The sequence below is a fragment of the Sturnus vulgaris genome, chromosome 10, assembly GCF_052056855.1.
Source record: "Sturnus vulgaris isolate bStuVul1 chromosome 10, bStuVul1.hap1, whole genome shotgun sequence".
Lineage (NCBI taxonomy): Eukaryota > Metazoa > Chordata > Aves > Passeriformes > Sturnidae > Sturnus > Sturnus vulgaris.
In genome coordinates, this window is record NC_142252.1 from 5,402,651 (window position 1) to 5,424,726 (window position 22,076).

The 22,076-nt window shown below is 49.1% G+C and overlaps 1 protein-coding gene across 1 annotated transcript in view; it reads right to left on the reverse strand.

Annotated features, from left to right (window-relative positions):
- LOC148222555 (uncharacterized) overlaps positions 1-19,441 on the reverse strand; it is a 48,424-nt gene extending 28,983 nt beyond the window's left edge. The window contains exons 1-3 of the mRNA XM_088170614.1: positions 19,375-19,441; positions 18,842-19,013; positions 17,776-17,819 (exon numbers count right to left, since the gene is read on the reverse strand). The gene's annotated coding sequence lies outside the window, so the exon portion shown is untranslated. The remainder of the gene's footprint in view (positions 1-17,775; positions 17,820-18,841; positions 19,014-19,374) is intronic.
- Between the last annotated feature and the right edge of the window lie 2,635 nt (positions 19,442-22,076).

Consider the following 22,076-nt stretch of genomic DNA (forward strand, 5'->3'; position numbering starts at 1 on the left):
AACATCTGCAAAAAAGAAAAAGGCACAGTATAAAAGACGCTTCAATATCTGTTCCCCACAGCCTGGAAGGATGGAAGGAATCCCTGTGCTAAACCACTTCTCACCTTTCCCAAAACACAGAGCTTCCCCAGCCTCACAGCTCCTTCAGTAGCACTAAAAAAAAAACGACAGTCCTTGTCCTGGCCTGCCTGAGAAAAAGGATTTGTGAAATTTAAAGGTGTTTTCTGAAATGGGTCTCCACCCATAACTGCACTTTGGCTGGTGTATCAGCTTCGTGCTCATCACCACAATAATTCATCAGCAAACACCAACAGCTTTGGGAAAGCTGACTCAGGAAACTGAGACCTTTAGCCAAAAACTCTTGCTCTGATTTTTTTCCTAAAAACAATTTAAGCTTCCTTTTCTGCATTCTGTGTGGCAGTTCTTGTACAAGTTAAAGCCTCCAGGAAAGCCACTCTCTGCTAAGAGGCATCAGTTCTGCCAAAAATTATCTGAGCCCCATTTGCAGTGATATGAGCACACATTGATGGGGTTACCATCATTATCAGAGATCAGACACAGGATTAGGATCATTATCAAATCAGCCTACCCATGCCATTTCCTCCACTTATCTTAAAATCCTCGAGTCTACCAGACGATGTTGACCTTTATATCAAAAAATGTCGAGCAGCCTATTTATTGGAAAGCTCCAAATTAGATGACCAAGAAGGAGAAAGCTTTTCCAGCAGCGGCTCCCATCCCCATCAGCAGGATCCAGGAGCTTCAAAATGCAGGGAAACTGGCTGCAGGCTCATCAAAGAAAAGTCTGTTTGATTGGAGATGTGCTGATGGATTGGGCAGCCAGTCAGGGGGTGTTGTCCAATTCCTCCCCAGGACTTGGGGGTCCATCCATCCATCCCCAGAGTCAGCTATGCTGGGTGGGAGCAGTATGTGCAGTGGGGCTTTAAATTCCTAGCCTTTCCAACAACCCTGGCCCATGAATGAGGGGATCTTGAGATGGAGCTGGCAATGGGAAGCCTCAACAAAACCATGCCCTGTGGAGGACCAGGGCACAGGGCTGGAAATGGGGCACAGCCCTTCTCCTGCTCAGGGATCCTGTAAGAGAAATGACGATGGGTGCAGGATTCTGGAGCAGGATGCGGATGGGTGTCCCACATCAAGGACAATCCTTTCCCAAAGCTTCCCATATCCACTGTGTGGGTCAGGCTAAAGCTCAGCTCCAGGTCCAACAGTATCATGAGACAGTGACCATGACTCTGTTGGGAAGGGAAAACCAGTGTGGAAAACCAGCCCAAGCAGGACACACAGCCCATGACCGTGACTGGAGCTCTGGCAGGTGAGCAGTAGGAACAGCCCCACACAGGCTCCCAAGGCTTTAGGATGCCAGCACCCAGCCACCACGGCATCCAGGCAGGATTTTCCCATGATCACCTGTCCATCCTCAGGCTCAGCATCTCATTTCCAGTGATCCTGAGGTCTTACACCTTACCCACACTGCCACAGAGCTGGGGCCACTCGAGACCTTGTCACCCACACTCTGCATCCCAGGCTGCTCCTGCTCCTTCCCAGCCTTTCCACCCGTATTTCTGCTGGAGCGATCAGCCTTTGAACTCGGCCCCAAAGCCCCTCCCTGCTCGTGCAGAAGTCCCCCTGGAGTCCAGAGGAACATAAACCAAACCCAGCTGCTCTCTGCTGTCACAGCCTAAGTGCATTAATGTCTTTTTATCTCCATGGGGGCACCGTGGCCGCCCCCTGTTTCTATGCAATTGGTGTTAATAAAATCTCTCTCTGCAGAAGTGACAAGGGAAGGATCCACTTCACTTGGCAGATTTTATCTGCATTGAAATTGAAGAGTAAGCCTTGTGTTCCATAAACCCCTCCGTTGATAGCTCTCATCTGCGACCCTCCTCCGAGACCAGCTTCGGGCTGATTATTCCCCAAGAAAACATCTCTATAAGGCAGCCCTCAGCTCTGGCTTGCAATCAGCAAGTCAGCTCTGAAACACTTCTTTCGGCCAGCTTAGGTAATTTTCACGGCAAAATTAAAAGGAAAAATTGTCCAGAGACAAAACATTACACAGAGCACATGGGAAATAAGATCCGGAATAGATCTGGAGTTGTGGCCAAAAACTGGTTTAGTTTGGATTGAGGTGGGAGCCCTTGGAGCTGTGAGGCAGCAGCTGAAAGGAGACCTGAGGAAATTAAAGCAGCTGTTACAGCCTGCTTTCCTCCTCAGCACATGGGAGTGAGGGAGGACAGGAGCTCTGAGCTGTAGCTGAGCCCAGATGTCCAAGCTCCATGGGAAGTCCTAAGAAAATAGGTGGGAAAGAAGAGAAGAACCAGGTGAGCAAGGAACACACCTGAGTGGAAAGCCAGCGAGGCTTTGTGCCCACCTCCAGAAGCAGGAGGTGGGAGGAGCAACTCCAGTCCTAAAGATCCTGAGATGTGCAGAAAACCAACAGCATGGAAGGCAGGAAAAGGGATGCTGAGGAGGGCCAGGTAGCAGCATCCTCTCAGGATGCCATAAAAATCAGTCTGTATTCCCTGCCATCCCAACAGGTATGGATCAAAGACGTGTGTGTGTCCATTGGGGTGCTGTACCCCACATGCCACCTTAGTTAAGCCTGGAAGGCCAAGTGAAGCCCTTAAGCCACCTGGAAATTCTCCTAGAGGTATTGCACCAGAGCCTTGAGGGTCTAAAGACTGAGGAAAGACACATTCCACTGGCTTCTCCCATCTCCCAACACCTTTACCTATCTACAGAAGAGCTGCACCATGCTCAGACTTTCCTCTGTGCTCTTGAAATCCCAGATTCATCTGGTGTGTCTTTGGTTTCACATGGCCTCTCCCCCATAAATCACTCATTCAGTTCTCGATTGATATTAACCATTCTGCCAGAAGCTCCTTATCTGCACAAGCTGCTGCTGAGCCCAACTGGATCTGTCCACACCAAATGGAGAGAAATTATGATTGTGCTTCATCAGTCAAGGCAGGGAAAGTGATAGCAGTGAGGAGAGACAGTAAATAAGGAAAGCATCCACTGAGTATTTCCAAAGTAAATCAAGTTACGGGAACAATTAGAGGAAATAGAGATTGTGTCTGCAATTACAGTCCAGTTGCTTCTCCCATCCACACAGACAGTTATGCAGCATCAAAATGAAGAACTGACTTGCATTTTTAAAGTTTCAGATTTTTTTTTTTCCCAGCTGGGAGAACAGGTTTGAATCTCGCTCTCCCCCCCCAGTCCCCCATTCAGCCAGCACTACTGAACTCAGCTGTAACTTGAATATTCGATTCAAAATCAGGGCATAATTGAGGGTACTGCTGAAACCCAGCCAAGATCCCCCCACCCACAGGTTCAGCAAAGCTTTTTGCAGGAGATTTTGGCCAGAGAGCAAATGAATGCTGCCCTAAAGCCCCGTGTGCTCAGCAAGCAAAGCACAACTGGAGGAATTCATTAACCATTTTCCTGGGGCATTTTTCGGAAGTCCAGGTTGTAGCAGGTGAGCCCAACTCTGCCCAGTCTGTGTTTGAGCAATGAAAATAATGATTTCTCCATATTGAAAAAGGATAAAACCTTAACTGGCCCCATCTAATTGGTCATGGAAGGCAAACGATTATAGACTGGGATCTAGAAGGCGGTGATTCATGGAAGTTTTACAATTAATCTAATTAATAATCTTCAATTAATTTACTGCCGCCTCTTAAGAGATAAAAAGGAGAGGTGTGACTGCTGTGGATGGAGACACAGCCCAGCAGCTCTGCCAGCCACAGGGTGACAGCTCGACTTTGCGAGTGGCACCGTTTCCCGGGAATTCTGCTTCCAACCCCAAGCCCTGCTGGAAGCACGGGGGGAAGGAGCAGCCCCAGCCCCGCAGATCAGAAGTGACAATAAGTGCCCGAGAGCCCTGCAGTGCAGGGACACGTGGGGACAGAAGGACACGTGGGGACAGAAGGACACGTGGGGACAGAAGGACACGTGGGGACAGAAGGACACGTCTCCCTGCGAGGCGCTGGAGCGCAGCAGCCCAGCGGGGTCCTGCCTTCAGCCAGGACAGTGTCCTTGGAATTCTCTCCTGCCTGTTCCAGTCTGGTCTGCTTCGAGCTGCCCGCAGCCCTTCCCATCCTGGCCAAAGTCACACCCTGGGCAGAGACGCACAAAGTGCAATGAGCATCAATTCTGCCCTCGGTGTGGAGTTTGTACAGGGTTCATTGGACCTTTCCAGCCCTGGGGATGGATTTTTCCACGCTGCAGACCTGAGATGGAGACTCCTCACCTAATCCAGCCTGCGGGAAGGGTTTGACTCCCCACGAGACCCCAGTCCTCACTCTCAGGGCAGGATTTGAAGGAGCAGGAATAAACTGAGTTTATTCCACTGCAGCCAGCGTGAAAGCAGTGACCTGCACAAGGTGGCACTGCCTGGACAGGATCCCAAACCCCGGTCCAGGTAAGACTTTCCTTCCTCAGCACCACGAGCTGTGCTCCCACCCTCCCCTTTCCTACCTGGCTACATCCTCCAGTCTCCCGTGCCTTGGTGCAATCCCAGTGGGATAACACAGGATCTCACACCTCTGCCTCGTTATCCTAATCATTCTAATCACCTCATTAGGCACCTCCAGCATGAGCTTGCTTGAGGACAGGGGTGAGGTTGCCTTTCCCATCATCAAGCCCATCTTGAGAGCAGGAGAGGGACAATCCTTCTGGATATGCAGAGAGCCTCGAGAAGGCAGAAAAAGTGGCTAAAAATCAGGGATATTGCAGTAAATAATGCAGGATTGGACACACATGGTAGTGCCAGCCTCTTCTCCATCAGAGCTTTCTTTCCTGATAAATGTGTCCAGTTAAAACAGGGGCTAAAATTAAAATAGAATTGCCTTCCTGCAAGAGGAGGGGAGAGCTTTTGTCTTTCCCTCTCAAAAGTCAGACAGAAGGTCAGCAATTCCTAAAATTTGTAAAACACACAGTAAAAAAATAAAAAAACAAACCAAACAAAAATAAAGAACACCCCCCCACACACACAAAAAAAAACCCCAAAAAACAACAATAGAGAAGAAATTTGTTCCAAGGATTGTGATGCTCCAATTCAAACCAGGGCAAATTTCAGCTCCTCTGAAAGTCCCACGCAGCAACTGGGGCTTCTAATTTGAAAAGAATGTTTTAAACAGCCCAAATTTGCTGCCTTTTTCTTTCTTCTTTTTTTTTTTTAATCAAATGAGAAAATTAATTTTTAAAAATCCTCCCTGGAAAAAAGCAGGTTTTCAGTGGAAAGCCGCTGAAATGAAAAATTCTTTTGCAGGTTTTCTCTGAAGAGGAAAAAGCATTTTTCACTGAAATGGATGGAATCTGTTCTCTTCCCTGATGAAAGGGAATGATGCTTCTGGACAAATCCCTGTAAAGGGGACAGTCCATGCCAGGGCACTGAGCATCTCCAGGCTTTTCCCCAAAACCAGCCCTGGCAGAAACCCTCCAGTGCTGCATTGGCTCCTCAGTGCAGGTTCCATTTTAAGCAAAGAATTCGACTCAACTCAAAACAAAGCTCTTCAATTTGGATTTTTCCCAGTGGTTTTGTTGTGATTTTGAAAGTGAAGCTAAAATCAACAATTACAGAAATTGCTATGCCTGTGTAACGAGCACAGCAGTGGAAAATTCCTACCCTGCTCTGGACTCGACTTCAGAGCAGATCCTGCTCACAGGATTGGCTTTGAAGAGCCAAATGAATTTTCCTCTGAGTTATCAGGAAGCACTGCTGAAATATCCCCTCCTGGAATGGAACCTACCCTGATAACTCCCAGCAAAATCCCAGCCTTAAAAGGGATCATGATCTGCCCTCCCAGACAAGGCAGTGGTGCCCTACCAGTCCCTGGAAGTGCTTCATTCCATATGCTTCAGAGGATAGAAGAGAAAAAAATAATTAAAAGGCCCTTAATGCATCTGGCCAATTAAATAAAGCTGTAAATGGCAAGGAAATAATTCCTTGCTGACCCCTGCAGCAATCAGCTGCTGACCTGCAGCATGAGAATTGATTAGCCCTATTTTAGCATGGCTTGTATAACTACAAATGTTATTATTGGCCATAAAATCAGCCAGCCCTTTATGCAGCCCATTGGTGGCATTTGGCTCCTTGACCTCCCCAGCCATGAATTTTTCCAGCTGGAAGGAACAGCCCTGGGCTGGGGAAAGCCTCTCTGTGCATCCCTGTGGAACTGGGAGGTGGTTTCCAATGGTGGGCAGCACTGTCCCAGTTAGCCCCAGTCCAGCCCTCAGTAAATTTAGTGCAAATTTGCAGTAAATTTGAGGGGTTAAGTGCCCAGAATAAGCTCAGCTTTACAGCACTGAGCTTCATCACCACACCTGGCCTTGGGGGCAGGGAGAGAGCCCAGGCTTCCCTCACCCCCTCTCACTCTGTTAATAACACAGCTGTCAGCACCAGGCTGAGCAAAATCCTTCCTTTTTCCTGAGAGACAGCAAAGCTGGGGTGGGATCTGCCCTTGTCTTCCTCCCTGAGAAAATCCCATTTTCCTGGCACAAGTGCTCACTCAGCACCTGCCCTGCAGCAGAGCCCCCCCGGCCAAAAGCTGCTTCCAAACACCTTTGGAGCGGATCAATAAGGAATTGCTGGCTCTCTCCCAGCTCAGAGCCGTCTCTCCAGCTGTCATCCCTCCTTCCTCTTCCTCCCTCGACCTTTTGTGCTGGGCTGGATGCACAGGAAAGCACAGTTGGTCCCCAGGAGCTCTGGGAAGCAAACTGGCAGGTGACATTAGGAATAAGGAACAATTTCTGTGTGGGCAGAGCTGGAGCTGTGTGATCTGGAGACCTGAGTTAGTGCTGACAGGACTGTGTGGCACATTCCAAAAAATCTGGATAAATCCAATTACTTTGGTACCTAAAAGGTGTGTCGGGTATCTCAGTAAAGTTGGAGCCCCAAATGTGAAATCTATGGTGAGTTTTTATCCAGTTCAGCCCCTCAGGACCATCAGGGAGTGGATGTTTCCTATGTCCCAGACAAACCCTGAAGACACAGGTGTCTGGAAAGGGGTTGCTCTGTGGCAGGACACAGAATCCCATCATCTCAACAATCACTACAGCCCTGGAATAAGGAGAAGCAGGGAATGTTAGGAGTGCTACCAAAACTGGGGATGCTCTGAGGACATATTTCCATTTGGACTGTGTTGAGAAGGGAGTCTGAAAAAGGAATAACCAGCCTTGGCCACTCCAGCAAAGCCCAGCCCGGGGCTAAAAACTTCCCAAAATGATACAAATGATCAATGCACAGGTTTGATGCCTCTGCGGACCAGTGGCAGTGGCCAAACTAAACCAACCCACCCTGTTTTGGGCACAGCACCAGAGACCATCTTCAAACGAGGAATGGAAGATTATGTGAAGGTGTTTTTTATGTCTCAGATTATGCTGAGAGAGAGACTGGAAGAGCTGGGAATTGCACCAGGTTTGCAGCCTTTCCTGCAGGGCTGGCTGTGGAGAGGAGATGCTCCATGCTGAGGAACATTCCCCTACACCAGTGTCACATTGTCCCCTCCAGCAGCACAGCCCTGCCCTGTGCCTCTCCAGAGCCCCTTGGAGTCTGGGAGACACCTCTGCTGCTCAGGGGAGCACGTTTGCATTCACAGCCTCAAAACAAAGCATTTCTTTCCGAAAGGAAAAGAAACAGAAGGGAGAGAAGCAAAAGGAAAGGCAGGAGGGGAAGAGGGACAAAAGGGAAGGGGCAGCTGTGCACTCCAGCCCCAGCCCTGCCTGAGCTCCACTCGCCTGGAAATTCCTTCCTTTTGATGACAGCCCCAATTAGCGTGGGCAGCAGGGAGCTGGTCCCTATGGAGAGCTGGGGAGGGAGGGAAGCTTTCACTCACCTGCATGGCTGGCAAAAGCCTGAGGTGCTGAAACCTCTTAGAAAGGCGCCTGTGTTTGTATTTAATGTGTTCACATGAGCAGAGCTGAGAAAAGTGGGTGTGAATGTCGGTGTGAATATGCAGCACCCCATCCCAGAAGGCTCCTGCTGCAGCTATTCCCTCACAGCCTGTGTGGCTCAGCTCCTGCACACAGAGGGGCTCGGGGGCACGATTCACACAAGCCATGGGATTGCTCCAAGCATCTCCCTGCAAAATCCAGGCAAGCCAAGAATACTCTCCAGAGCCTCACTTGTCCTCTTCACCTAAAGCAAGGGAAGGAGGAGATGAAAGTCCTAGCTGACAGTCATCCAGGTTGGCTATCAAAAGCCTGGAATAAAAAATAACCTGCGTTTTGTTGGCTGCATCTCTCCCACCCAGTGCCTGGGCAGGGACACTTCCCATGGTGGCTCCACAATAGGGGTGGCAGGTGCCAGGAACAGAGAAGGTAAAAGGAAAGGGAATAAAGACAGCAAAGGAATGGCAGTGAAGGGAGAGGAAGGAAAATAAAGAGGTGAGTGGGCACAAGAGCACAAGGCAGGGGGGTGCTGAGTGAATCCATCAGAGGAACAACTCAGCAGCTGCTCCTGCCTTCACCCCGAGCTTTGCTGGAGCTTTGGCTAAGTCCAACAACAAATACCCACTGTACCAGGGAGATTATCCACACTTAAACAAGCAGGAGGGAAGCAAGGCCTGAACAGAGGAACAAATGGCGTCCCTGAGGACTGAGCAGGGCGTCCCAGATGCTGGATGCTGGTGCTGGCTGCACATCCCATTGCTCAGCCCATCATGGGGAGCACCAGACCAAGGCTCTCCCCTCTCCCAAGTGTGCAGGTCAGAACAGGATAGTGCAGCCAAATGCAGTATCTGATGAAATGTTTTTAATCCTGTCCATGAGCTCTTTATTTCAGCTTGTTTTAACCACAAATTGCTGCACTTGTGAGAGCCTTAACATGTTGGCTGCTTTGGGGTGAAAAGGAGCAGAATGTTGGTTCACATACACACAGAATCCCTAGAAGGGGCTTTACAGTCATCCCATTCCACCCCCTGCCACGGTCAGGGACACCTTCCACTATCCCAGGCTGCTCCAAGCCCTGTCCAGCCTGGCCTTGGACTCTCCCAGGGATCCAGGGGCAGCCCCAGCTTCTCTGGGCACCCTGTGCCAGGGCCTCACCTCCCTTACATGGAAACAATTCCTTCCCAATATCCCACCTAAATCTACTCTCAGGAAGCCATTCCCCCTTGTCTTGTCACTTCAGACCCTTGTCCCAAGTCCCTCTCCAGCTCTCCTGGAGCCCCTTTATGCACTGGAATGGTCTGTCAGTTCTCCTTGGAGCCTTTTCTTCTCCAGGCTGAGCAACCCCAGCTGCCCCAGCCTGTCATGCCCAGATGGATGCACCAGAAATGCCTTTACCTGCCTAAAAGAGACCCTTGGAAGAGCAGTACATGTAGAAAGGCAGAAGATTCAGTAATGAGATGGTGCTGAAAACTCCCTGAACAAGTCAAGGCAACAAATGAGATGCTGCAGTCAGAGTTAAACATCATAAACAACCTTAACTCTGCCTTCCCTTTCCAGGCAAAAATCAAACCTCAAGACAAGCCTACAAGCACAGCGAGATGTTTGCAGGAAGATGCAGGTTTTGAAAAGTGGCATATGGATAACAGTGCCTTGAATAGAAAAGATTGAATTCCCCTTATTAAATCTCTGCCTGCAAAATCCATTGTGCAAAACACGAGGTCAGCTTTTCTTGTTCTGCCTCCCCTCAGCTTAAATGCATCATCCATACCGAGGAAAGGCTCCAGGATAGAGACTTCAAATAAATGTAAGGGTTTATGGAGTTTCCCAGCCAAGCAGCCTTCAGGATTCAAAATTGCAAACCAAGTTAGGAATATTTCCCAGAGATTCATTAAAATTCTTTACTAGACCCCTTAAAAATATGCACCTTAAAACAAAACAAGAACAAAAAACCCAAACAAAAAAAGAAGAAAAGGAAAGAAAAAATAGAAGGAAAAAAAAAGAAGAAAATACTGTGGCTGCATAAACAGGTACAACTGAAATGGATTAATTCCATTTACAGCATTCAATTACAGTAATTATTTAAAGTTCTGCTCGTGTTTCTGTGTCTCTTCATCCTCACTGATGCCATGAGAGCATCAAAGAACACAACTGACACATGTCATACATGGTACCTTCTCTTACCACCTCTGCCTCACACAGAGAAGGACGATTGTGCACTGCAGTGTTTTCTTTCAGTGTGATTTTGATTTAGAGGGGTTATTCTTCCACTTTCTACTCTTCTAATCTGACACTTGACTCAAAAGAGGGTATCCCACTCCTGCAGGAGGAAAAGCCAAAATGTAGCACTCTTGTGCTGAACACAGAGTTTTTTGCATGATGCCACCTTGAGTCATTTTCTTCTTGTCCTTTCAGTAAATACCCTGAAGGAATAAAAACACCTGAGGCTGAACAAAAGGGCTCCAAACTAACACATAACAACCTGCTTTTTTATGAGAGTTGTGTGAGCCCTTGAAAAAATCCAATAGTCTCTTGACTTAATGCTGGAATCCACTAGAGCATGTTTTTATCTACTTGTGCACGTTCCTGTCAGGAAGGTGAAAATACAAATACAGGCACAGGGAAGCACTCAGGCATCATGGATGGAATTGTCAATTCTGTCCCAGTGCCCCTTGTATGGGACACAAGGTACTGGCCCAGTTCAGGCTCTCACTGCTGGCCCAAATCTGCTCAGCCCACATCAGGACAGTTTTTATGTTGGGCTGACTCCTTTTCCTCAGCCAATATAAATTATTCCATGAGATCTGGATAATTCAGCAGAGGTGGAACAACATTCCAGCAGCTGATCTGAAGCCAGTGCTCATGACAGGGTTATCCAGAGATTCCCAAGTCATGAAACCACAGCTCTCAAAACCAAATCCTCCTGAGCCTTTACCCCTTGCACTTCGTTGGACTTTCAAGAGGTGAAGAGAATGAACAGCACATCGTGGAATTACTAAGTTTGGAAAAGTTCTCCAAGACCAGCCTGTGCCTGATCCCTACCTTGTCACCAGCCCAAAGCACTGAGTGCCACATCCAGGAGTTCCCTGGACACCTGCAGGGATGGGGACTCCAAACCTCCCTGCACAGCCCTTTGCAATGCCTGACCATCCTTTCTATAGAGAAATTCCTCTGATGTCCAACCTGAGTTTTCCCTGGCCCAGCCTGAGGCTGTTCCCTCTCCTCCTGTCCCCGTTCCCTGGGAGCAGAGCCCGACCCTCCCGAGCTGTCCCCTCCTGTCAGGGAGTTGTGCAGAGCCAGAAGGTTCCCCCTGAGCCTCCTTTTCTCCAGGCTGAGCCCCTTTCCCAGCTCCCTCAGCCTCTCCAGCCCTTCCCCAGCTCTGTTCCCTTCCCTGGACACACTCCAGCCCCTCGATGTCTCTCTTGCACTCAGGGGCCCAGAACTGGACACAGCTCTGCCCACCTGACCTCATCAGCCCATCTGAATTAAATAATCTGTGTAAACATTGTAAAACTGAGCAGTTTCAGGAGATTCCCCAGAGCAGGCCCAGCTTGGTGGCTCAGCTCTCCCATCCCAAAGTCACCAAAGATACACCAGGTCATTCTGGGCTGAACTCACAGAGCAGCACCTGGCACCACATCCAGACATTCTGGTGATGCTGCCATGGACCAGCACACAGCACATTTTCATTTCAACTCATTGCTTCTAAGCAGGAAGCATTTTTAATTTCCTCCAGCATTAGGGATAATGTTAGTCACTACAAACGAAATGAAAGACACCTCCCAAAATGCATTTTCAAATGCACCCTAAATAGCAAACACCCTTCAAGTCAGATGCAGCCAGGATTGTAATTGGAAGCTGCAGAGAGTGCTCTTTCAGGATTCATAATAACTGGCATTTTGCTGAAAAGGTTCGTGTAATAAAAATGTTCACAAGTAAGGGCCAGCTCCTCCAGAACATGCAGCTCTTTCAAGCAACACAAAGTACCCCAGAACTCTCCAGGTGAGCTATGTGGACGTGTGTCCAGCAGTGCAAAGCAGGAGGAATACAGCAGGAAAGGTTCCTGGAAGGACAGCAAGAACTTTATAAGGTCTGGAATGGCTTTTCCATGAAGAGCAATGCAATGGCTTGGGATGCTGGAGCCTAGAAAAGAGGCAGGGGAGGGGGATGCAAAAATCTTGAGTCACTGGAGGAGTGGGGGAGGATCACAGAATCCTTGATCATTGAGGTTGGAAAAGTCCTCGAAGACCATTGAATCCAAGCTGTGATGGATCCCCACCTTGTCACCAGCCCAGAGCTCCGAGTGCCAAGTCCAGGCATTCCTTGGACACCTCCAGGGATGGGGACTCCACCACCTCCCTGGGCAGCCCCTTCCAGTGTTTAACAACCTTTTCCATGAAGAAATTCCTCCTGTTGTCCAGCCTGGCGCAGCTCAAGGCCATTTCCTCTTTACCTGTCACTACCTGGGAGCAGAGCCTGACCTCACCTTGCCACAACCTCCCTTCAGGTGCACAATTGCTCCTCAATCACCTTGTCCAGCCCCAGAACGAGGAGCAGCAGAGGGAAGCAACCAAGGAGATCCACAGAAAATCAGGAAAGATGGTTATGAGGAAAGGGGATTGGAAAGTTTACATGCAGCTCAAAGCAGGGCTGGGCAAGTGCTTGGTCCAGCAAGGATTATTAGACAGATGAGTCTTCCCTGACAGAGAAAATATCCTAAGCTGAAAATAATTAGGGCCCAAGAGAGTATTCAAGGAAAGTATCAGAACTGTTTGCCTCTCCCTCCTGTTCTCCAGGAAAGCAATTATGGTCAGTGGGTCTGTGCAGAGGGTGGGGTTTTATCAGCTGCCTTTCCTCACTGCAGTGAGCAAAGGAACCTTCCCTGCTCTCCCGGGGCAGAGCAGAGCTGAGCAGAGAGAGAAGAACACAGGCAAAACTGAGGTGAGGGGACAAGAAATGGGAAAAGGGGGGCAGAGTAGGACAAACACCGATGGATGTGGTTCTACAGGCAGCCCTGAGGACTAATCCTGCTCTTACTGACTTCAAGGGAGAGGGAGGAGAGGCTGAGCTGCTGTAATGGGGCTGCGATGATTTTAGAAAAGGAAAGGAAAATTTCCAGGGAAAAGCAGCATCTCCAAGAAAAGCAGGTGCTCAGGTGGGGAGAAGAGTCAGCACTCAGGAAATGCAACCACTGGATCAAACCTGCTGTGGTGCATCCCAAAACTCACCTGTTTCCCTCCCACCCAACTACAGCACCCTGAAAGCAATGAAAGGTGCTCCTCTCCCTCCCAGGGGTGGCTCCCCGAGCTCACTAAGACAGATGAGCCCCAAATAAGGATCAATAACTGGGCTGTGAATAAGGCAAGATGGACGAGGGAGGGAATGGGCACTGAAAAGGGCAAGTTCCAGGCAGGATTAATGATGGAGAGGGAGTTGCACTGGAGCAGAGGAAGTCACACTGCTCAGCTCTTTGTGCCTTCAGGAGGGGAAGGGTTTGGAAGGAGTGTCCCAAGGAATCCAGATGCCTGTGAAAATTCACTGGCACCTCCAGAGTGCTTCTGTCTTGGTGTTCTGGGGTTTAGATGGCAGCAGGGACAGACCCAGGAACACGGGAAGGAGCTGGAAAGCCACAGGGAAGTCTCACAAAGACACAAGCTTGTGCTGATAACACCTCAATAAGAGATTGGGAAAAAAAACCTAAACCTGCTCATCTCAAAGCCCTTCTCTATCTGCCCTACAACATTCCACTCTTATTTCCTTTAGTTCTCATCTTCCAGGCCACAGCCCTGTGCCCAGCCAGGCTGCTGTCACAATCAAAACCATTCCTCCAGTCCTGTGTCTCCATCAGGATGTGGGGGGAGGCAATAAACACCCCTTCTCCAGCAGCAGCTGCACAGCTTGCTCCAGGCACGGGGTGCTGGGAGGAATGTTACCTCGGAGGAAATCGTTAAAGGAATCCGGCTAATTTTGTAATTCACACCTGGACTGCAAATGTTAAAGAGCCTGCAATAATCTCTAATGAAATATCACATTGTTTAAAGAGTTCCCAGTGAAATTCGCCCTAATTGATTTTTGATCTGTGAAAAAACACCATGGAGAGAGAGAGAAGGTATCAGTCAGACTCCTGTTTTATCCCTCCTGTGAGCGTTTTCCTGCCTTTGTTTCCTCTGTCCCCAAGGAATCAACACTACACTGAAGAAAGCAGCCTGGAAGACACTACAAAGCTAATAAATAACACTCGAGTGGGAATCCTGAACAGCACATCCTCTTAAATCATCCTGAAAAAGGTGAAGCAGTCTCCTAGGACAGCTCAAAAATCACAGAATGTGGATTCATAGCAAGAACCATCCCAGACAAATCCCGTGGGTTGGACCTTCTCCAACCATCAGGAACCTCCCCAGCAGGACTGAGGCTGATCCCTTGTGCAGAGACATATCTCATCTTGCCCTCAGGGTATCACAGGGAAGCTTAATCCACACATGAATGACACAGAGCAACGGCCAAAAATACTGACAGCAAAAACCTGGCAGAAAATTCCTGACAGCGGCAGCGTCCGGCTCAGGATGTGCCAGGGCAGATGCTGGAGTCAAGGAAGCAGGTCAGGATTAACTCACAAGATAATGCACTGCAAAGCTCTTCCAAAACCCAGCAGCAAACTGTCATCAAGCAAATGAGCAAACAGTAAAATATAGCTGGGAGAGATGAGAGGAAATGCATCTCTAAACATCACCGGAGACCCAAATAAACTGCTGAAGCAGGCGGCTGGAAAACACCAGGCATCAATAAGGCTTTAACTAACATTTACAGCTGCCACAGAGCCTGCTGCAAATAACCAAAGCTAAAAGGAAAATGGGGAAAAAATGAAGGAAAGGATGTGCAAAGGTTTTCTTAAGAGCTGCTGGAAGGAACCACATCCCAGGCTGGCCAACTAAACCAGCAGGGGAACACCTCCCATGGCAAAAAAATTGTGATGGGATTGGTGGCAGGGTGAAATCCAGGAGGCTGCCAAGGGAACGGAAAATCCCTGGACATGCTGAACATCTTCAATAATAAAGCCTTTGATAAAATAAAGAGACTATTAATTAAGGAATTAAGGGGAGAAGAACCCTCACAACTGCCGTGTTCACATCAGTGCTGCTCAGTAAAGGTTCATGTGGCTAAACCTGGGATAACGATGGATAACCTGGGACAACAGGAGATGCCTTTCCCTCAGTTACACAGCACTAATATCAGGTTTATAATATGGCCCTGGCACAGGGTCCCCATAGAAGCTGGGGCTGCCCCTGGACCCCTGGAAGTGTCCAAGGCCAGGCTGGACAGGGCTTGGAGCAGCCTGGGACAGTGGAAGGTGTCCCTGCCCATGGCAGGGGGTGGAATGGGCTGAGCTTTAAGGTTCCTTCCAGCCCAAACCATTCCATGATTTTATGATTCTATGGTTCTTATGGCAATGATCAGATCAATTTTGCTTATTGTAAAGCATGTGTTGGTTTATACCCCCAGCAAGGGTGGTGCTTTTCAGCTCCTGCTGGAGAACTTTCCTTATCATTCCATTCATTTGTCTCTGTGAGATCCAGTGAAATTTCTACCTCAGCTGAAATGGGGAGATCAGCCAGGTGGGAATTCCAATGGAGTGGTTCCCCTGTGACCATGAGTTTTATCCTCGAGCAGGACTCAGCTGGGACCAGTCTCTGCAGGACTGTCCAGGCAGAAGCACCGAGGGAAGCTCTGTGTGGAGTTCTCCATCCTTAGGACTTTTCTTTCCTGTACCAATCCAAGGAACTTCCTTCAGCATCTCTCCCTCGGCTGCCTTGTCTAGACTACCACGCTGAGCATCTGGGGCATTTCATAATCTTCTTAAGAATTGTGACCTTCAGTTCTGTGTTACAGTGACCTGAAAGTTTGTCCAAGAAAAACACGAGCTTCATTTTTAAAACACACAAATTCCCCCAGCTCAGCTGTTCCCAGGCAGGTCCAAACCATGCCACATTTTCTCACATCTGCAAAGAGCTGCTGTATGTGAAGTGAATTTCTTCCACGCCACTTCCTTGGGTATAATCATGCACAGTTAATTTTTAAAAACTCAACAACTCAATAATTTCTCCCCTTGTGTGTCTCTTTCACCTTTCTGGGGAAAAAAAAAAAACAAAACAAAATAGGCATAAAGCCAGCTCCAGACAATAGATCCCAGTGATAGCCCTGGAAGGTGGCAGGTGCCAGGACAGGCCATCCAGGAAACCTTCATCTGTGTCCTCTGGAGCTGGGCACATCTGCAGATGTTCAGAGCATCCTTTATGGGCAGTGCCTGCCATGCCCCACAGCACAGAAGCTGAGGCAAAGGACACACGGTGGCCTGGGCAAGGTCACAATGCCCAGTGGCCAGGACACACCTGGAAGCCACTCCCATATGCCAAGCCCCTGTTCCAACACTCTCCCTGGAGACTGAGACCCTTGGTTTGTTGTTTAAGGCACAATTTAGTGCACTCCTTACCTGCTTCCTTTGAATCTAATGATCCAGGCTCTCAATTTGATTTGTCTGCCTTGGAAGTCTGCTCCTCACTAATTCCCATTCATCCATCTAGTTTTCCTTGTTCCCTGCAAACTGTCATTTTTCTGACTGCAACGTATTCAACTCCATCATCCCAGGCATTTTATTTGTGTGGTTCTGCTCTAATGGTGAGCGTGGCTGTTTCAAATTATGCCTTGCTTTCAGTTTTGCTTGAGTGTAAAAATGTCGTGTAAAAATGAACTACCCTCTGATGAAGGCTTTCAGCCTCCCTATTTGAGGAACAGCAGGCAGCTTTTTGATTCTGGGAGCAATGGGAGAAGGAGCAATTCAGCTTTTGTTTTACAGATTGCTACAATAGATAGCTTCCCTGTAGGAAGTGCAGCACTATATTATGCTTATGTAAAGGGTAATGACTGGGAACTTGGAGAACTCTCCTCTTTGGAAGTGCCTGACGAGCGGGAACAGCAGGTGTGGAGGAAGAAGAAAGCTCCAATGCCTTTCTGTCCTGACTTTCTCTTCTTTCATGTTTGGAGACTGAACTCGGTGTCAGAAGCAAGTCGGCTCCTGCAGGTACATGAAAGTGGAAAGGTGTGAACGTGGCAAGGAAGAAACCCAAAGAAACAGGGGGAGGCACGGCTAGGGCTGAGCCCCAAAGCCTGGCCCTGAGCAGCAGCACTGAGAGGGGCTGTCTCAGCAATAAGAGGCTCTTTAGCTCACTGTGGGGAAACTGGGCAATTACCCGAGGGGCTGGATAAGGGAGAGAACAAAGCTCTGGAAAACGCTGCTGGGGAAAGCCTGTGTTGTGTTCCAGGAGCAGCACGGCACAGCACAGCAGCAGCAAGCTGAGGAAAACCCACTGACACTCTCCACAAAGACATTTCTGACCCACAGGAACATCAAATACTAAAGGTGCCCCTCTCTGACCCTGCAGACCTGAGGCAAAATGCTCCTTCCCTCTGTTAAACAGCACAATGAGCCACCACAGGGAGCACAGCTCCAAAAAGGGACCCTTTGCTTTGCCTGTTCCAGGCACTAAAGACACCAAAGCCCCAGGAAATGCCACCAAGAACAGGATCTGCTGAAGTCCGAGCTGAGCAAAGCTGGCTCAGGCAGCTGCTCAGGGAGAGCTCTCGAGGGTCCTATGTGAGAGCAAAGCTGGCACAGAGGGAGAAACAAAATGCAGGACACTGCTCCAGGCCAGGCCAGGAGCAGCTCTCTGGGATCAATCAGAAAACACAGCCTGCCTGCTTTGCCCCTGATTGAGAAAATCTCCCTCCTCTGGTCCAAAGCCTTCAGGCTGAGTCAGAGCTTTCACGGCGGCTTTTCCAATTTTGGGGGTCACATCCATTACCTACCCTGGTGTGTGTCCAGCTCCATGATGTCCAACTCCCTGGGTGGCCTTTGGGAACAACAGAAAAAAAACACAATTAAGTAAAAAGCAGCAGGAAATTCCCTGAATAGAGACTTGTATGAAAGAACTGAGGAAGGAAGAAACCCTTGTGTATTCCCCCAAACTCTGTAAGAATTGCTAAAAGCAGCTGAACAAAGGGACAAGAAGCTGCTGGGACAACACAGTAATGCACATTTACTGAGAACATGGATCAGAGCAGCCCAAGGATGTGATTTGCATCCCTTTCCAGGCTGAGTTTTAGGAAACCAGCAGCTCCCAAACAAGCAAGCAGAGGCATGGTGACACATAGCAGCCGTGATCGTGCTGGACAACAAAGACCTCCCTGATGCTCTTAGAGGAAGGAAACAAAGATGCAGCAAAATACAGAAAAATTAAAAGGACTCCACCAGTCACAACAGCACGACAACAATGGGAGTTCTAAGCTGTATGCCAGGGGAAAGCACAGACTGAAATACAAGTGGTACAGTCAGCACAGGAGATACTACACAAACCTAAAATAAAACTTCATTCATGGATCCATGGTGCAAAAGCTGCAGGAGATGAATATACAGCTGATACACGTAAGGAATTGAAAAAGGGAGTGACCTGCATGATCCCCACATTATCTCTGCCAGAGAAAACGTCAAATGGTGTTTAAGGAGTGGGATGCCTCTCAAACACACTGCAGCCAGCACTGGGTGAGAGGAGAGCAGTACAGCAATGTGTGACAGTAACAATATATACTGGGAATACACTGCAGGAAAAGGAAACCGTTCTGAGAGCAACAGACATCTCTGATCCAGAAATGTGCCCATCACAGGATGGGGTGCAAGGCAGGGGAGTGCAGCAATAAAATAAAACATTTGCCAGCACCGAGGGAATTCACCCCAGTCAGAGAGCGCACGTCCAAACACAGGGGAACGAGCAGACTCTGATTCCCTTGGGAAGAGGAAAATCAAGCAGCAAACTCCAGCTCTGGCAGCAGGACACACACAGAACACACTCTGGAGGCAGGGAAGCAGCAGCCTTACCGTGATCCCGATGCTGGCAGTCAGTGGTGATGGGATGGGAACGCTCCTTGGGATCCAGGCTGCAGAGCCACCAGCAGTCCCACAAACATCACCTCGAGCAGGGAGGATCCCCTGGAGGCTGTCAGGCTGTGGTTTCAGGTCTGGGATACAAGAATTAAGTCCTCTCTGGCTGCTACAGACAGGAGGGGAGCAGTAACTCCGAGATGAAGCAGATAAAGGATCACACACAAGTGATTTCCCATCTTCAGCTTCCAACCCCGTCCCACGGAGCCAGAGCAGCACAGCTGACAGCCACAGATCTGAGAGACACTCAGAGATTATTGGGACTTGGGAATGATCTAATAAAACCTCTTCCTAGTCCTGCTGTGCCCCAAGACAAACACACATTACAGCTGCATTAAGACAACACAGCTGCTCTGTAAAACAAGCAGCTCTTTCCAAAATGCCACGACGTGGAGGAAGGTGAAATCCAACCACACAATGGCAGGGAGCAGGGGCCTAAGTCATCCCATATGGAAAAGAAACAGCTATACCTGTGGTCACAGTAATCCCAGGAACAGGTCTGGCTTGCTGGGAGCCTGCTTACCAAAACAGATGCAATTTATGTTCAAAGTCAGGAAGGCTTCAAGAAGAAAACCTCAAATCACTACTGGGTGGATTTTTTTAAAGCCACAGCTTGCAGTCCAAAATATCTCCTGTGCCTCCCACTGAATGGGAAATCTCAGAGCATTGCCATGTGCTGCTGAAAGGAGGGCTGTCTCCAGGGATGCTTCTCTCCCAGTATCAGCTGGGAGTGCTGACCTTCCCCCCAAAATAAACACAGCAAACTGCCCAAAGACATGAAAAGCATCAAAACAAGTGAAACACTTGGCAAACTGCAAAGCCAGGCTTGGAGAGCTTCCAGGAACTCCAGGACCAAGCTCTCTTCTGCAGGAGCTCCCATCCATCATCCCAGTGCCAGTGCCAGTGCCAGGCTGCCCTCTCCATTCTGGGAAAGGCAGTGCCAGCTCAGCACCGGCACCGGGACACACAGCAGCCCTCTGGATCAGGTCAGGGCATTCCTGGAGGAGCTGGAGAGCTGTAAATCCATGAGAGATAGAGCAGGAGGGTGCTGACTTTCCTCCTGACCATTCCACCTGCAATATTCCCAAGAGTGCCTTTCCTGCAGGTTAAGCTGGGCAGGAGTAGGGATGCCAGAGGTCTGGCAAGTGCCTCTCTCACCTGGAGAAATGCTGATCAGGAGGAAGGAGGAGACATAAACGAAGCACATGCCACCCTTCAGAGACCTTACAGCAGAGTAGGAAGGAGCCTGGCATGGAGAACAATTTGTCATTAACCTCTCAGGGCCAGCCTCTCGGGGAAGTATCCAGCAGGGCTGTGGGAGGCACTCCAGGAAGCACAGGGAAGGCAGGTGCCAGTGGGTCGATCCCAGAATTCCAGTTGTGTTCACTCCCTGTGCTTTTGTACCTTTTCCCTGGGAGAGGGAACAGAGCCAGACAGCCAAGCACCAGCTACCACAGCAGCAAGGGCAGGACCAGGAACTCAAATAGCTCTGAACTGGCTACAGAAAAGCTGAAGGAAAGAACAGGGAAGCGAGGCACTGTCAGGGGGAGAAATGCCTGCTTGGGAAATGGAAGATGCCTTCATCCAGCATCTCCCATTCCTGTGTGACTCCAGCTGGTGGGAGCAAGAGATAAAGGGGTAATGGCCTTAAACAGAGGAGACAATAGATTTAGATTAGATAGGCAGGAGAAATCCTTCCCTGTGAGGATGGTGAGGCCCTGGCACAGGTGCCCAGAGAAGCTGTGGCTGCCCCATCCCTGGAAGTGTCCAAGGCCGGGTTGGACAGGGCTTGGAGCACCCTGGGACACTGGATAGTACCTCTGGAGATAGAACTGGATGGGCTTTACAGTCCCTCCCAACCCAAACCGTTCTAGGATTCCTTGAAGAAGACAACAAAGAGGTGAACTGGAATAAGTAACCTAAAAGACCCAGAATGATGGTCTGCCTGATCCCAGGAAAATCGACTGGGTTTTTTGGGACCAGCCATCCATAGGGAGCAAGCTTAGACTGAATACACACATCCCCACTCCTGAAATACCCCCAAACTCTTGTACATTCCCCTCCATGAGCTCAAGAAATGAGTAGAGGAAGCTGAAACCTGGAAGGGGAGAGTTGAGCAGAGGGAAAGAGGAAGAAGAATCTCCCACAGAGGCTGACAGAGACTCTCACCCTTGTCACAGCCAACCACTCTTGCATGAGGCAATTTTCTGTCCCCACACCAAAGATGCTCCTGTCCCAAAGCCCAGACTTTGATGTGAAGTTTGTGCCAGCAGTGGGAAGCCCAGCTCCTTCCAGAGAGCAGCAGGAATCAGGGGATGTCTCTACTCAGGGAGCTGTGGGTGCAAGGAGGGTGAAGGAGCCCCAGGACTGCTCCCCCTGCCCAGCTCCCTGAATGAAGCTGGAACATAATCCAACATTTCAAAGCCTGGATGTCCATTGCTGGGGCTGGGACAGTGGTGGGGACGATTGATGCCCTTTGCTGACAGCAGAGACACATGGAGTGAGCAGAGAGGGGCTGGAGTGGTTATTGATTTGCTACGTGACCTTGGCTAAGTCACTTAACCTCAGTTTCCTCATCTGGATATTGGGAATTATGGGACTTGCAGAGTGCCACAAATTCATCAGAGGGAGCTACTTAAGAGCTCTTTATGTCTTAATGGGATTTCCCACTTGAAAATTACTCCCATGGGGATTGAAGCAGTGGGACTGGGATATTCATAGACTGACTTCTACTGAAAGTGCACAGCTTTATTTATTTTTTAATAGTTTTTTTGTCCCTTAAACACCCATGTAAATCTTACAGCTCAGGAGCACACAGTCCAAGCAAGTCTAGCCTCAATTCTTTTTACAAACACTTTTTGAATCGACTGTGGCCATGATAACAAGCCCCTCTCCTTGTCTGATTGATATGGATTCGAACATTTAGAGTTGCAGACCCTGAGCTGGTGCAGAAAAATACTCAGTGGTGTGAAGCCTGCTCATATTCACCTGAAGACTGTCACACAATGGTTCCCTGGAAAATCCAGAGGATTAAAAGCTAAAAGTAGCAACAATGTCAGAGTTCCCCCAGGAAGGTCAGCTCAAGGCCCAGTTTCTCCTGTGGAATAAAACCATTGAATCTTGGAATCCTAGGAGAGCCTGGGCTGGAAGGGACCTGACACACCATCCAATT